We start from the raw sequence: 14,272 nt of genomic DNA on the forward strand, positions 1-14,272 counted from the left end.
CTTCTCCACACTATATGGGGTTGTCTTTTTTGTAACTTGTTTTGCGAATCATATTTAGAACAGGAATTCTTTTGTGTACTTGGGCAGACTGCTAAGGATTGGTAGTTTAATTTCAACATCTACTAGAATTGGAGTTGTATCTTTTACAATTTATGGTTGTTTCTCTGTTTGCAGTTGTGCTACACGTAATATTTGATAGTATTTAGCAGCAGCTGGCATCGAGTATTGGTGCAACTCTTGTGACAGTGTGGTAGCAGTCTGTTGTACTGACTCCACTGTTGCATCTTAAAAGTAGTCCATGGGGATCTATTTGTTCTGATGAGTGCAGGACTTGCATGTCATCTTAATGCTTGTTGTGCATTGCCTTTGTATTCTTATTCAGAACTGGAATTCTTGTGATTTTCTTTTTGTAGATGGATAACATGGAGTGCTTTTTCAAGGAGAAAATGGGTGTCATTGCTGAACTTCGAAGTTCTGGAGTACCTATGGAATGTGCCTAGCCATTGCATAGCATGGAAGTAGGTAAAATCATGTACCTAAGCTTCGAGTACTAGTTTACAGGTATAATATGTTTTTTTAAGATTCTCTTAATGACCACAATTGTAGCGAATGTAGAAACTGATCTCCATGATCCCATTGCACCTCTTGGCTCCGTAGCTTTTTTCCTTTTGGAGTTCGATGTATGCAATATAGAAAATCCACCCTAAAACTGTTCTTTGGACTTCCTTTCACTTTATTTTTATTTTTTTTCTTTTAAACTAACTGCTTTGATTTGTTAGTGCTTTATGTATGTGCTTGAGAGTTCATCTTTTGGGTGTTCTATATTTCTTCCATAGTTTGGTAAGGACAAGGAAAATGAAAAGGAAAGCAGCTAGAGTGCAAGGTTTGCAGTTTTTGTATAATGAATGGTACATCGTCTACAGGGCTGTAATCAGAGTTGTAATCTGAAACAAGGGAGGATGGCATGTTTATCCCTTATTTGAAGAGTAATATTTATTTTTCATTTGTCATCTTTGTCTTTGAATGATTTTTTTTTTTTCCTTCTCCTATTTCAGGGCTTGGTTGCAGAAATATGTGCTTTGACTATAGAAATAGCATGGAACCAGAGCCAGGAAGGTGCAGAAGAACAGATGGAAAGAAATGGTGATTCTCTAAGGATGTGGTGTCGGATCAAAAGTACTGTGAGCGCCACATGCATAGAGGTCGTCAACGTTCAAGAAAGCCTGTGGAAGGCAATGCCACTGCCAACAACAACACCACCACCACCACCAAATACACCATCGATTCCAACACCAATCTCTCCATTTCAATCTTCTTTAATTACGGAGAGAATATTTTGTATGTTCAAATTTAAATAGTCTTACTGGGATCCACCACATTGCTTGTAGAAACTAGCACAGCCGAATTACACTGCTGCGGCCTCACCATAAAGCTGATTGCAAGGATCAATCTACAAGCTATGGCCCAAAAACTGGTATTCACCTTTTTCTTGTGTCCAGAAATTTGATTTGGCAGTGATTTTGGTCATGCACGGTTATCAAAGTCAATGTTATATAACATGTTTGAAAGTTATTCGATTCAATATTTTAATAGTAACATATGGCCCAATTAATCTGACCATGTCAGGAATACCAACTTTGAATGATTTGCCAGATTTACTAAATACATGTCACATTTTAAGGACAAGCTCAAACATAAGGTACATCCAAAATTAAAGTGGGCCACATCATTAAAAACAACAGGGAGTTGAAACTTTCTCGGGCCCACTTTTTTATTTTTTTATTTTTTTATTTTTATGCCCCAACTGTTCACAAGTTGATTCCCACTTTGATTGAGGGCAGACACAAATTCAGCCTATATGAATCCTCATTGCATTGTATCTTTTGTCAATAATGACTAATTTTCCTTCTCAAGTTGTTTTTTCCAACAGCGTTTTGCTGCAGTCATAATGCGGATAAGGGAGCCAAAAACAACAGCTTTAATATTTGCATCCGGTAAAATGGTGAGTTGATACTTCATGGGTTATGAGAGACTTCTAATCGTAGAAGGAAGATCTTGTGGCTGATTAGATTGTAACTCTTTTAAGAGAATAAGTGCTATGAACCTTTTCATGATAATTCATAGAACTTAAATACCACAGCAGGTGTCTGTGCTCTAAGCACCTAGATGATGCGAGTTTATGGTTGTGCAAGGAATAAGATTGGCAAGTCCAGGTACATGTTTGCTTCCCTTCTATTGGTATTTGTTGTAAACCGAAAGTTCAAGTATTTGGTCTTTTAACTAATACTTTTATCTTTGGAATTATGTATTGCAATTGCTTTCGAGTTGCCCTTGGATTTTGTTTGTAAACCAGACTTGTCAATTTGGTTGATGAATTATTACATTATTGTTGCGTTTGGATGCAAAGTAGATTGATTTACAATCATTCTGTTTAATTTACAGGAAATGACAGAAACTGATGAAATTTCCCAGTATTTATAGCGAAGAGTTCTACCTCGAATTTCAGTAGGCACTTGTTATTGGGGTTTTATAAGTAGGGACTGCAGCAGCTGGATCTCGTGTCACATTTCAATGATCCAAACCGTTTATATGATGGGCCTCAAAGCAGATGGGGGTTAAGTAAAATAACTCTCACATTTGGATATTTTCTTTGCTACTTCTTTTTCTGTCTTTCTCACATCAAATTCCATTCTGAATTTGTAGGCTGCTTGGATGTCCTGCTCACAGTTGGGGCTTATTCAACAGCTAGAGGCACGGTGATCTCAAGGTTGTTTATTAGATTCTTTTGGTTTGGACTCAGTTCAGTATTTGTAACATATATCTACATGTGAGTGTAGTATTATGTTTGAAATTTACATTTTCATATTGTTGTGGCAGACGCATGGTCCCTTTTTGCTATTGCTGTACAATAGTTTTTTATATCCTTGTACTCATACATGCTTCCCAAACTGCATTGCAGGAAGGTTCTGGAGGAAAAGATAACCGGAACTCAGATTCTTTCTATTTTTGGATTTATATTCTTGTGTTGGGAGTTTATGCTGGCATACGCATATTTCTTGCTTTGCTACTTAAATTCCCAGCTTTTCACACCTTGTCAGAGATGTCTGATCAGTGGTCATTCTTTCAATTTTTTAAGTGGATTTATCAGGTACTTTTATAAATCAAAATTTGATTTTTGAGTCGCTCGAAGTAGGTGACACCATTGTCCAGTCAATTACATCACTCTTGGCCCTAATAAAAGCCCACAAGGAATTTCCTGACATCACTCATTTTGTTTCTTAGTAGTAAATGGTTTCCTTAAACCCACCAGTATTCTATATTGGTGATCTTGTTGGTCTTAGCAGAGCTGGGATGTACAGCTTTCATATTCTTCGACCATAGCTGGAAAAATGTGAGTGTTATCTTTTCATATTTCCATGTCTTCTACTAATTCTTTTAACATCTTTGGTCTGACATCTTTTTCTAATTGATCAAGGTAATCATAGCAACAGGATTTGAATATTTGATTTCTAGATACTTGGTGATACCTAAATGGAAATCTTTATTAGTGTGTCTTATGTACCATCATTGATTAGCTAATATACTTTAGGTCAGCAGTAGATCCTGTTAAATGGCCCACCCAGTTGTTAAATGGGTACCCTCCCATTTGTCTTAGGAGTTGGTAACTTCACCCACTATTCAAGCCTTTCTTATGCTATCTTCAGTGAATTCGCTGACATGATTTGGTGCCAATGCTCTCTGAATTTAATACACAGGAATGCTATTGTTACTTGGATTAAGAAGAAAACAGGACCTGGTATTCACAATGTAACCACAGCTGAGGATGCTGAAAAGATACCAACTGCTGAGAGTAAATTGGTCATGGGATTTCTTGACTCATTGGTGGTACTTTCTTAAACCCTGGATTAGTAAGGCATAATTTCTAGGGGGTTGCACTTATAGTACTATTAAGACTGCGTGGATAAGTGATGTGATTAATGGCAAATTGGCAGTGTTACTCAACGAACTTGTAGAGTTTACTTGATCAAGACTCTGGTCACATTGTGTAATTTAGTTGTTTTATTTAACTGAAATAGTTGGACACAATCATGTTCTTGAAAGTCTTGATTGTGTACTTTAAAGGCTTTAGCCTCGGTTGTTGAGAACCGAGGTTAAAAATAGATTTAGCTTCGGTTGGAGGCAATTGAGGCTAAAATTTGGATTTAGTCTCAGTTGGAAACAATGGAGGCTAAAATTTTGATTTAGCCTCATTTTGAGAAAACTGAAGCTAAAAAGGTTCTTTTAGCCTCACTTGAAGAACCGAGGCTATAAAAGTCATTTTAGCCTCGGTTGCTAAAACTGAGGCTAAAGCCTTTAGCCATGGGGGTTTCAACCTCGGTTTGGATAACTGAGGCAAAACTGAGGCTAAAGGCTTTAGCCTCAGTTTTTAACCATGTTACCCACAGTTTTGAACCAAGGCTAAAGCCCCTTTTTTTCTTTTAGTGAAATGGTAATAGAGATGCAGTTTCATAAATGAAAGCAGTTACAAGCACTGACAAGTTGTTGCTATCTTCTGATTATGCAAGTGTATCTTGTTGGGAAATAGGAATTTCGTAGTTCCTACAGTTTTCATTTGGTCATTTTGTTAGACACTAGTGCATTAAATGCAGATTGCATTGTGCTGTTGTGTATTGATTCCAACATCTAAAGATCTTTTCAAACTGTATTATGCTCTCCCAGTGAATATTAGGAAGTTAAGAAACGCTCTTACTAGAACCTCTAATGACTAGGAGGAATTCTAATCTTTTATTTTGTTAATTGGTTTCAATTGATTAAACTATTCACTTTTTATGGATTTGAGCCGGTTAAATTGTAATATATGAAGGGTTAGCTATTCTTTTCTTGGATTGAAACTGGTTGTTTGTAATATATGTAGGAAGGGCTCAAAAGAAGGTTGAACAAGAGAAGATACCAAGTAACCAATTCAAGGCAAGGCATAGCCAACAGTTGAAGTTCCGGGTAATTTCTTTTGTATGGGTCCTAGTTTGGTGGGTAAGTGTTTAGTTAGGAGGGTTAAAGTCAATTTTTGTTGGAGTGGGACACTTGAGACATTTCCTCTTTTATTGAATTGAGTTGTTACCAATTTTGTGAATAGGATTCTTATCAAACAATAGTGTGAATTATTTTTTGAATGACTATCAGGTGCAAGATTTTAAAAATAATAATAATAATTTATTGATATTTTTTTTTATTCATAGATATTTTAGCGACGGACCAAATCCGTCGCTAACTTCCTAACATTGAAAATAATGACGGATTCGTGGTCCGTCGCTTACTCATATTAGCGACGGACCTTATCCGTCGCTAATTTCTGACCTTTGAAAATCAACGACGGCTTTGAGGTCCGTCGGTTACTCAAATTAGCGACGGACCTTATCCGTCGCTAATGTTTTTAGTGACAACTAATTTTTTGAATTTTACCGACGGATTTTTTATTTTTTACGACGGATTTTATCCGTCGCTAGAAGGCGACGGACCTTATCCGTCGCAGATTAAACGACGGATTCTATCCGTCGAAAGAAAAAAACGACTCAGTAAACAGCGACGGACCAAGCGACGGACGAAGTCCGTCGTTTATTTGGTTTTACGACGGATTTGGTCCGTCGCAAATTAGCGATTTTGGCGTAGTGAGGGCCCACTAGGTGGACAAGATCGTGAAAATCTGGGAAAGTTTGATATGAAGAGTGATGAAGGGATCTTTTTAGGATACTCTTTAAATAGTCGAGCTTATAAGGTTCTGAACAAAAGGATCGGTGTGATTCAAGAGTCCATCAATGTGGTCATTGATGATAACTTAAATACACCAGTCTCAAATTCAGATAATGTTGAAGTACTAGTAATTGATAAATCTGATATTCATCTAATCAGATTGATTCTGAACTGAGGACTGTTAAAGATCATCTAACCACACAGATTCTTGGAAACCCTCTCACTGGTGTTCGTACCTGTAGACAACTTGAGGATATATGCAATTACGTATGTTTTACATCTTAGATAGAACCATCTAACATAAAAGAAGCTCTTGCTGATGAAAATTAGATTGTTCCGATGCAAGAAGAACTTATCCAATTTGTGAGAAATGATGTTTGGTATCTCGTACCTAGACCTAAAGATAAACACATCATTGGAACCAAATGGATTTTCAAAAATAAGTCTGACGAACTTGGCAATATAATTAGAAACAAGGCTAGGCTAGTGGTACAAGGTTACACTCAAATTGAAGGTATTGACTATGATGAAACCTTTGCACCAGTAGCATGTCTTGAATCAATCAGACTCTTTATATTCATCGCGTATTTTAGAAAGTTTAAGATTTACCAAATGGATGTGAAAAGTGCATTTTTAAATGGTGATCTGCATGAGAAAGTTTATGTTGAATAACCAATGGGTTTTGAAGACCCCAAAAATGCTGATCATGTGTATCGTATTAAAAATGCACTTTATGGTTTAAAACAAGCTCCTAGGGCGTGGTACGAGAAACTAACAAAGTTTCTATTAAGTCATAATTTTCAAATGGGATGTGTTGATAAAACTCTGTTTATTAAAAAACATAAGGATCACATCTTATTAGTACAAATCTATATTGATGATATCATTTATGGATCTACCTGTACTGACATGACTATTGAGTTTACAGATTTGATGAAATCTCATTTTGAAATGAGCTTGGTTGGGGAATTGAATTATTTCCTCGGGTTGCAAGTAAAATAAAAACCTGATGGAATGTTCATTTCTCAATCTAAATATGCTATGAATTTGATTAAGAGATTTGAATTTGAGAATAGTAAGAACTTTGATACTCCTATGAGTACAACCTTAAAACTCTCAAAAGATTCTGCAGGTAAAAAAGTGGATCCGAAATTATATCGGAGTATGATTGGTAGTCTATTGTATTTAACTGCTAGTAGACCAGATATCGCTCTAAGTGTTGGTATTTGCGCTAGCTATCAGTCTGAACCTAAAGAATTTCACTTAACTACTGTCAAGCGGATTATACGATATGTCGCAAGTACTGTGAATCTCGGTCTCTGGTATCCACATGAAACTAGTGTTCAATTAGCTGGGTACTCGGATGCTGACTGGGCTGGTAATGTTGATGATCGAAAATCAACCAGTGGTGGTTGTTTTTATATCAGAAACTGTTTAGTTACTTAGTTTAGCAAGAAACGAAGTTTTATATCACTTTCAACAGCTGAAGTTGAATATATCACGGTTGGTAATGCGTATACACAGCTTGTTAGGATGAAACGTATGCCAAGTGATTATGGAATTAAAAAGGATTCTATGTTATTATATTGTGATAATTCCAGTGCCATAAATATTTTAAAAAATCCAATTCAGCATTCTCATACTAAGAACATTGACATTAGATTTCATTATATTCGAAAATTAGTAGAAGAAAAAGTTATATCTTTGGAATATATCCCTACTGAGAATCAACTTGCTGATATTTTCGCTAAACCGCTCGACAAAAGCAGGTTTAACAAAATGAAATTTGATCTCGGCATGTGCATTTTAAAATGATTAATTTGCCTATATGTATCATATTGTATATATTTGCTAGTTTAGTTTTCAAATCTTGAAAAATATGCAAAAATCAGATTTTTTGGCCTGTACTCGACCAGTCGTGAGTATCCACGACCTGTCGTGCTACGACCGGTCGTGTATATCCATGACCAGTCGTGAATCACGTGGATTCACTTAAAATTTAGGGAAAACATCTTCTTCTTCATTTCAACTTCTCTCTCCAACAAGCCGACACACGACTAGTCGAACCCATCTTCCAAAATCTTCGAGGTTAGTGCTCCATTTGTATTTTACTTGTAGATTTATGTCTAGATTGTTTTTATTTCTCTCTTGGAGTTGTCTATTTCGAATTTAGTTAAGATTTGGAGATTTTCTTTTGAAAAATCTGATTTGAGAAAACCCATTTCTCAATCCTTTGCAACTCTCTATATTCTTGAAATCTTTATTGCATATGGCTTCTAAAGGAAGAAAATCTACGTCCTGTGGTCCGTCTTCTTCTTCTAGGTCAGCCCCTATCACTAAACGTCATCTTAGGGCTCTTGAGGACGATCCATCTTATGTTTGGGACATCCAATTGCATAATGTTATTGTTGAGCATCCAGTTGATATTAATCATGTTGCTCCTTTTGATATTTTTCCTATGCTCCAATCTGTAGGTTGGAATAACTTATTGCTTTGGGGTGGGCCTGCATACCGGTCCATTGCCCAATCCATGTTTGCATGTATATGTGCTTTCTCTCTGAAAAATTTAACTTTTTCTATCTCCACAAGAGAAGGGCCATTTGAAGTTGATCGACATTTGATTTCAGCCCTTATGGATATTCCAGTGAATGATGAGGGTATTCCTATCCATACTTTATATGATAAATCCTCTGTCGTTGAAAAACGTATGCTAACTAAGGACTTATGCAATTTGGATGTACAATGGACGCATAAAGGGAATGCGCTTCCCTCAAGGTATTTGTTACCCAAATATAGAATTCTTCACAAAATCTTTGTGTCTAATTTGTATCATCGGTCCGGTAACAAATCTGAATTAACGTCCTTCATGGTTCGTATTCTTTATTCTGTTGTTAGAGGTGTTAACATTTGTTTACCATCCTTGATTTGTCATTTCATCCTTCACTTTCATCTCCATCTTGGTCATAGTGACATTCCTTTTAGATATTTGATGACTGTGTTGGCTACACATATGTCTATTGACATGCAAGTTGGAGAGCCCCCTATCCATCATTTGATATTTAACAATTCCAATATTAATAAGATGAAATTGGATTACCTTCTTGGCCAAGGTGATTGTGTTGGCGGTGCGGAAGCTGAACATGAGGAAGAAGCTGGTGATCTTCCTCCTGATGATATTAACATGAATGATATTTTTGAAGAGCTTGAGTCCGATTCTACAAATGATCCAAATTATGAGCCTTCTTCATTTGATGCACGTCTAAGTGCATTGGAAGATAAAGTTGAGGGTCTAAATGCTAAGATGGAAAACATGTCTATTGCCTATGATTTACAATTCAAATATATGCGCAAATATCTTAGGCACAACAAAGGCATGCATCAACTTGATCCTTCCATTCCTACTCCTTCATTTGGGTCAAATTAGTATTTTTAAGTTTACTGGTTTATAATAACTTTATTACTCCTAACTTGTTTTGAGTTTGTCACTCTCATTAACTTAACTCAGTCTATGAATTATGTGTGTTGCTTATTCTATGTTAACTCTCATATTTCTCATTGATTATTTCTCCTCAGCCATCTATTTTGTGCTTCCTTTGTCCTATTGTGACAAAAAGGGGGAGTATATGGATATGTTATATATGGATGTTGTCATGAGGAGGGAGTAACATTGTTTTGTATGATGTTTTATGAGTGTGTTACTCAGGGGGAGTATGTGCAGTGGTGTGCAGAGGTGGTCTGAATATTGATTTACAAGTCTGTAGGATGCTGGTTGATAATAACTGGTTTACAAGTCTGCAGGATGCTGGTTGATAATAACTGGTGCATGATTCTTTAATCAGATATTCTGTGTTATGAAACATATCTTGAAAGTGTGTTTTATCACTAATTTGACAAAGGGGGAGATTGTAAGTGCCATAGTTTATATCCCTTTGTGTTGTCAAATTTGTGGTGCTAAAGACACTGTTATGAAGCTTGCATCTGTGAAGAACAATGCTCTACTCAAGATCAACTTAGGGTGATAAGCACTGTTCACAAGTCAAGACTCGAGAAAGTGAGTTTGTTATCAAGATCTCAAGATGCATTCAAGTTCTACCTCAAGATCTCAAGAAGCTTTCAAGTTTGAGCTCCATCAAGACTTCAAAGGTCACATGTCTCCTATGTTCAATGTCCTTACTTCACTCCTGAGGTATGACTGACCTTAGGTTGACCTTTAGAGTAGGTCATTTTGGATACATAATTCATATGTTTTCTATAAGTGAGTTTGGTCTGTTCTAAGACTAGTCTTGGACTTTGTTCGACTAGTCCTAGCACTGCTTCGACCTGTCTAAGAAATTCCTGGATCAGTCGTAAGTTTGTTACAAAAATCGAAAATTTTCTGTTAGGCTTCGACTAGTCTTAGGGACTGTTCGACCAGTCGTAGGAACAGTGTCGACTGCATCTTCGACCAGTCATAGACCTACGACTCAATGTACAGCACTGAAAATCGACCTACTTCGACCAGTCGTGAGAGCCTACGACCAGTCGTAGGAGACCCACGACCAGTCGTAGACCACCTACGACTAGTCGTAAAACTGCCAAATCTTATCGCGCCTAAAGTTTTCAAATCTGTTGGTTCTACGGTCAGTTGTAGAGGTCCTTAGACCAGTCGAAGGTGTGATTTGCTCACCTATAAATAGAGCACGAATCTCAGAATAAAACATGAACTTTAAGTTAAATTAATTCGGTCTTCTGAGAGATAAGTTGGTGCTCCATATAAGTTAAGTGTGCATATTTAATATTCTCTTTCTTTAGCTTTCTTAATTGATTTTGTTTCTTGCATTCCAATCTAATCTGAAAAGAGGAATTGTTGTTTTCCTTTTTCTGAAATCAAAATCAATTAGAGCTAGCCCTTTTGTTTTAATTTAAAGTCTATTAGAACCTGCAACCATTATAAAGTAAGTATTAGACATTAAACTTTGACATTCAAATCTCTACTCTGACTTGGTTCTTCTGGGCTGCTACAACGAAGGAGAAAATTAGGTATTTTACAATTTGTGTAATTTACATTGTTTGGTTTTGTTTGAGGTTAAGGTAGAAAAATCTCAAAGTTGTTGGTTATCTGAGGAGAGCCAGAAAACTCAGAAGTGAGGGTTTTTGAATTGTGTAGGCCCTTTGAAAAAGACACGATTGTGAAGGTTTTGGGTGAACCTGTGAAAACCTATTTGATAGTGAATGATAATATCCCCTGTGTGAGGATATTAGGAGTGGAGTAGCATTCTGTGTGGCTGTTGTTTAGCAGTTGGCGAACACACAGGCGAACCGCTATAATTCTTTGTGTTGTGGATGTGTGATTTATATTTCCTATCTTTTATCATTCAAAATTGTGGAATGTATGTGTGAATGTGAATGTTGTAATCATTTTCAAGCATAGTGGGGAATGTTGTAATAAGTTAGATTTACATTTCAACATTATATTTTTGCTATCTCTTTATTATTACGTTGAGCTTCAGTTTCTTTATCTGTTCTAGAAATAAGGTTGTCCTACCATAAACTTTGGTTTTTGGTGTAAGGTTGTCCTTAGAAGAATTTGTGTTTCTATTTCTCTATTTTAGGTCGCTTTCCATTCCTATTCTGTGATTGTTATCTATTCTTTATTTCATATTCCGCTGTATTTATTTTTAATTTGGGATAGTCGTATTCACCCCCCCCCCCTTCTAGGACATATAGCTTGGCCATTTCAAAATTGTATAATGGTTTCAAAATATTTTTCGAATACTTTGCTCAGGACTAGCAAAATGTTGGTTGGGGATTGTGTTTAGGGTCAAATATTGCATATTATCCCCCCATTTATATCTTGGTTTTATGAACATGATACTGCTTAATGTCCTATTTTACACATGTTTGTGTTGTAAGGTGAATATAAGAGCTTGGATTAGAAAAGGTGCTAAAAGCATGAATTTAATGCTCAAAGATCACCAAGGCAAGTGATGGATCGTCGGAGGCTAGGATTGAAGAATTCACATGGCAAAAATCTAAGGAAACCAAGTGAGGAATGAAGAGAATCAAAGATTTAAAGTGAAGAAAAGGAAGCCTAAAATCATCTTGAAAATAAACATATTCTTGAAATTGTCCTCAAAAAGCATATTCTGAAACTCAAAGTCTATTTTAGCTATGTAGAGTGAAGTATATTTTGGGAAACTGCGGAGAGCGCATAAATTTGAGTCAGTTTCTAGATTTTTCCAACTAGGTGCGAAAGTTGGTGTTGCACAACTATAAATAGGAGTCCTTAGGGCATCCCTGGGCATCATCTAGGGTTTGAAGGAGCAAAGCACAAGGGTGGAGAGCCATCGCCAAGCATTTTCCTTCTCTTTCTCCTAAGTTTTTCATGTTTTCTTATAAGGTTTTAGATCCAATCATGTCTATGGTTGGCTAAACTTCTTAGTTAGGGCTAAGAGGTGAAGCTTGTAGCATGATGGGATGTTTCTATTACTTTAATTCATGTTTATGTTCAACTTACTTTGATTCTAGTTTAATATTTAAGGAATACTTTCAGTTTTTTTAATGGTTTATTGTAACTCAAATTACAGTAGATCTGCAATACTTTGAGTATCTTCTTTTCATGCTTTGAGATTATGAAATTAGGAAATCCTGTTATTCACCATCGTCTCTTGGGCATGGTTGGATGATGGAATTCCTTCTAATCTTAATAATTCTCCTATGTTTGTGAAATTGGGATATCCTATTGTTTGCCATTGTCTCCAGGGCATGGCTAAGTGATGGAATCACTTCCAATCCTCAGAACTCTCATCCATTGAGAATTAGATCAAAGGAAGTTCAGATTTAGTTTTATCGCTATATCTTCCAACTGGATAAGATAGGACTCCGATTCCAGTTGTGTCCTTGAATCAGGCATAGTATCACCCTGATTTCTACAAGTGGATCTTTGGAAACCCTAGTTCCCAACTTTGAATTTCTTAAGTTTCTAATTAAATCTCTCACAATTACTTCCTTTTATTTTAGATTTAGATTCACATCTTTTTCTAGTTATACTTCTAGTTGCTTTCAGATACTCACAAGATTAGTCCCTGTGGATTTGACCTCGGTCTCACCGAGATTATTACTACATCGCGACCCTACACTTGGGGTTGTGAACATCGGGCAACATCAGTCAAAGTTAAGGAGAAAGCTCGGCACATGGCCGCATCAGAGGTGTTGTGGAGTTCCATGTAGATTCTGAAGGACTCCATGTGTTCCGAGGGGTCGGTGTTCCCTGAAAAGGGGGTAATTTATGGTAGTCGAAACCTGTCTAGCAGTCACACCCGCATAATGTCAGCATTAAATGGAGATTCAAACTCCTTGACTACGTCCTACGTCGGTGTGTTAGCTCGGTAGGTTTGCTGCATGTCCCCAATCTGATCTCGCAAACTTTTCAGCTCGACCTTCCATGGTTCCCCGCTTTCAACAGTAGTTTCGACCGGAGCTTTGTTGCACCTCTTCCGATCTAGTTCATGACGTAGGTCGGAGGTGGGTAATTGAGTGGTCCCAGAGACATGAGATGGGGCAAGTATAGCCAAGCTGCGTTGTTGGCTTGTTTGGGGCGCAAAGGACCGAGGAGGATTGTTGCCCAGTTGTTTGTCCCTTTCGTTGGTCCTCTGTACATGTTGAGGCTGTAATTGCTCCAGCAGGTGTTTCATATAGCCCATGTCTTCCCTTATGTCCCCGACTTCCTTTTTAAGGGTGTTCAGTCGACCATTCTTTGCGCGAGTCCACTGACCTCTTCTGTCGGATCCAAAGTTGGCTTGAAGCTGTGAAGAACCCTGACGGCTCTCCTGTTGCTTAAGATGTTCTGGCTGCTCAAGAGGCTACCGGGTGCGATCAAGCGCAGATAAGGTTGTAATTAGAATCGCCACTATAGGGGACTGAGACTTCTTCTTCCCTCTAGCCATTGTAAATTATCTAGAGTATTTTTGGTAGAACAAAAATGGCTTAAGACGCCGTTCCCACAAAAGGCGCTAAAATGTTGATGTAGTTTTCTGGCAGACCCTCTCTGATGAACCCGTCTGGACCTACACAAGCAGAAATAAGAGGCAAAGGAGACCCTGGCTTGTACAGGGGACCCTCTGATGCTTAAGTCAGATCTTTGGGGTCTATTATAGGGTAGGATCTCTTTGGAAAAGAGTCACCAGTCAAGTATTAGAGTATAGTATAAGTGCTGTGATGTATAAGGCACCCTTATTTGTTAAATTTCGATGAAACAAAATAGCTTATAGTGTGACTTATTCATGTGATGGAAAGTTCACCTTCAAGTGAATCAAAATGGAAAGTTCACCTTCAAGATCTACACATGAAGCTGGAAAGTGCAAGACATGAAGATAGTACTTCAAGTTTGAGATCTACTTCACTTCAAGTTCAAGATCAAGCTACAATTACAAGTCTACTTCAAGTAGAAGATCCATTGAACGCTACTGAAGATTCAAGTAGTAATTTAAAGGTATATACTTCAATGTCCAATAATTTTAGGTATAACTAACCATAGAAAGACCCT

General features: G+C 37.1%; 1 long non-coding RNA gene across 1 annotated transcript; it reads left to right on the forward strand.

Moving 5' to 3' along the window:
* The first annotated feature begins 396 nt into the window (after window positions 1-396).
* On the forward strand, window positions 397-2,672 carry LOC131244518 (uncharacterized). Its single transcript, XR_009170349.1, has 3 exons — window positions 397-522; window positions 1,056-1,338; window positions 2,443-2,672. It is a non-coding gene; the product is annotated as an uncharacterized LOC131244518 (long non-coding RNA).
* The last annotated feature ends 11,600 nt before the right edge of the window (window positions 2,673-14,272 follow it).

The sequence above is a fragment of the Magnolia sinica genome, chromosome 4 (genome assembly GCF_029962835.1).
Source record: "Magnolia sinica isolate HGM2019 chromosome 4, MsV1, whole genome shotgun sequence".
Classification (NCBI taxonomy): Eukaryota; Viridiplantae; Streptophyta; class Magnoliopsida; order Magnoliales; family Magnoliaceae; genus Magnolia; species Magnolia sinica.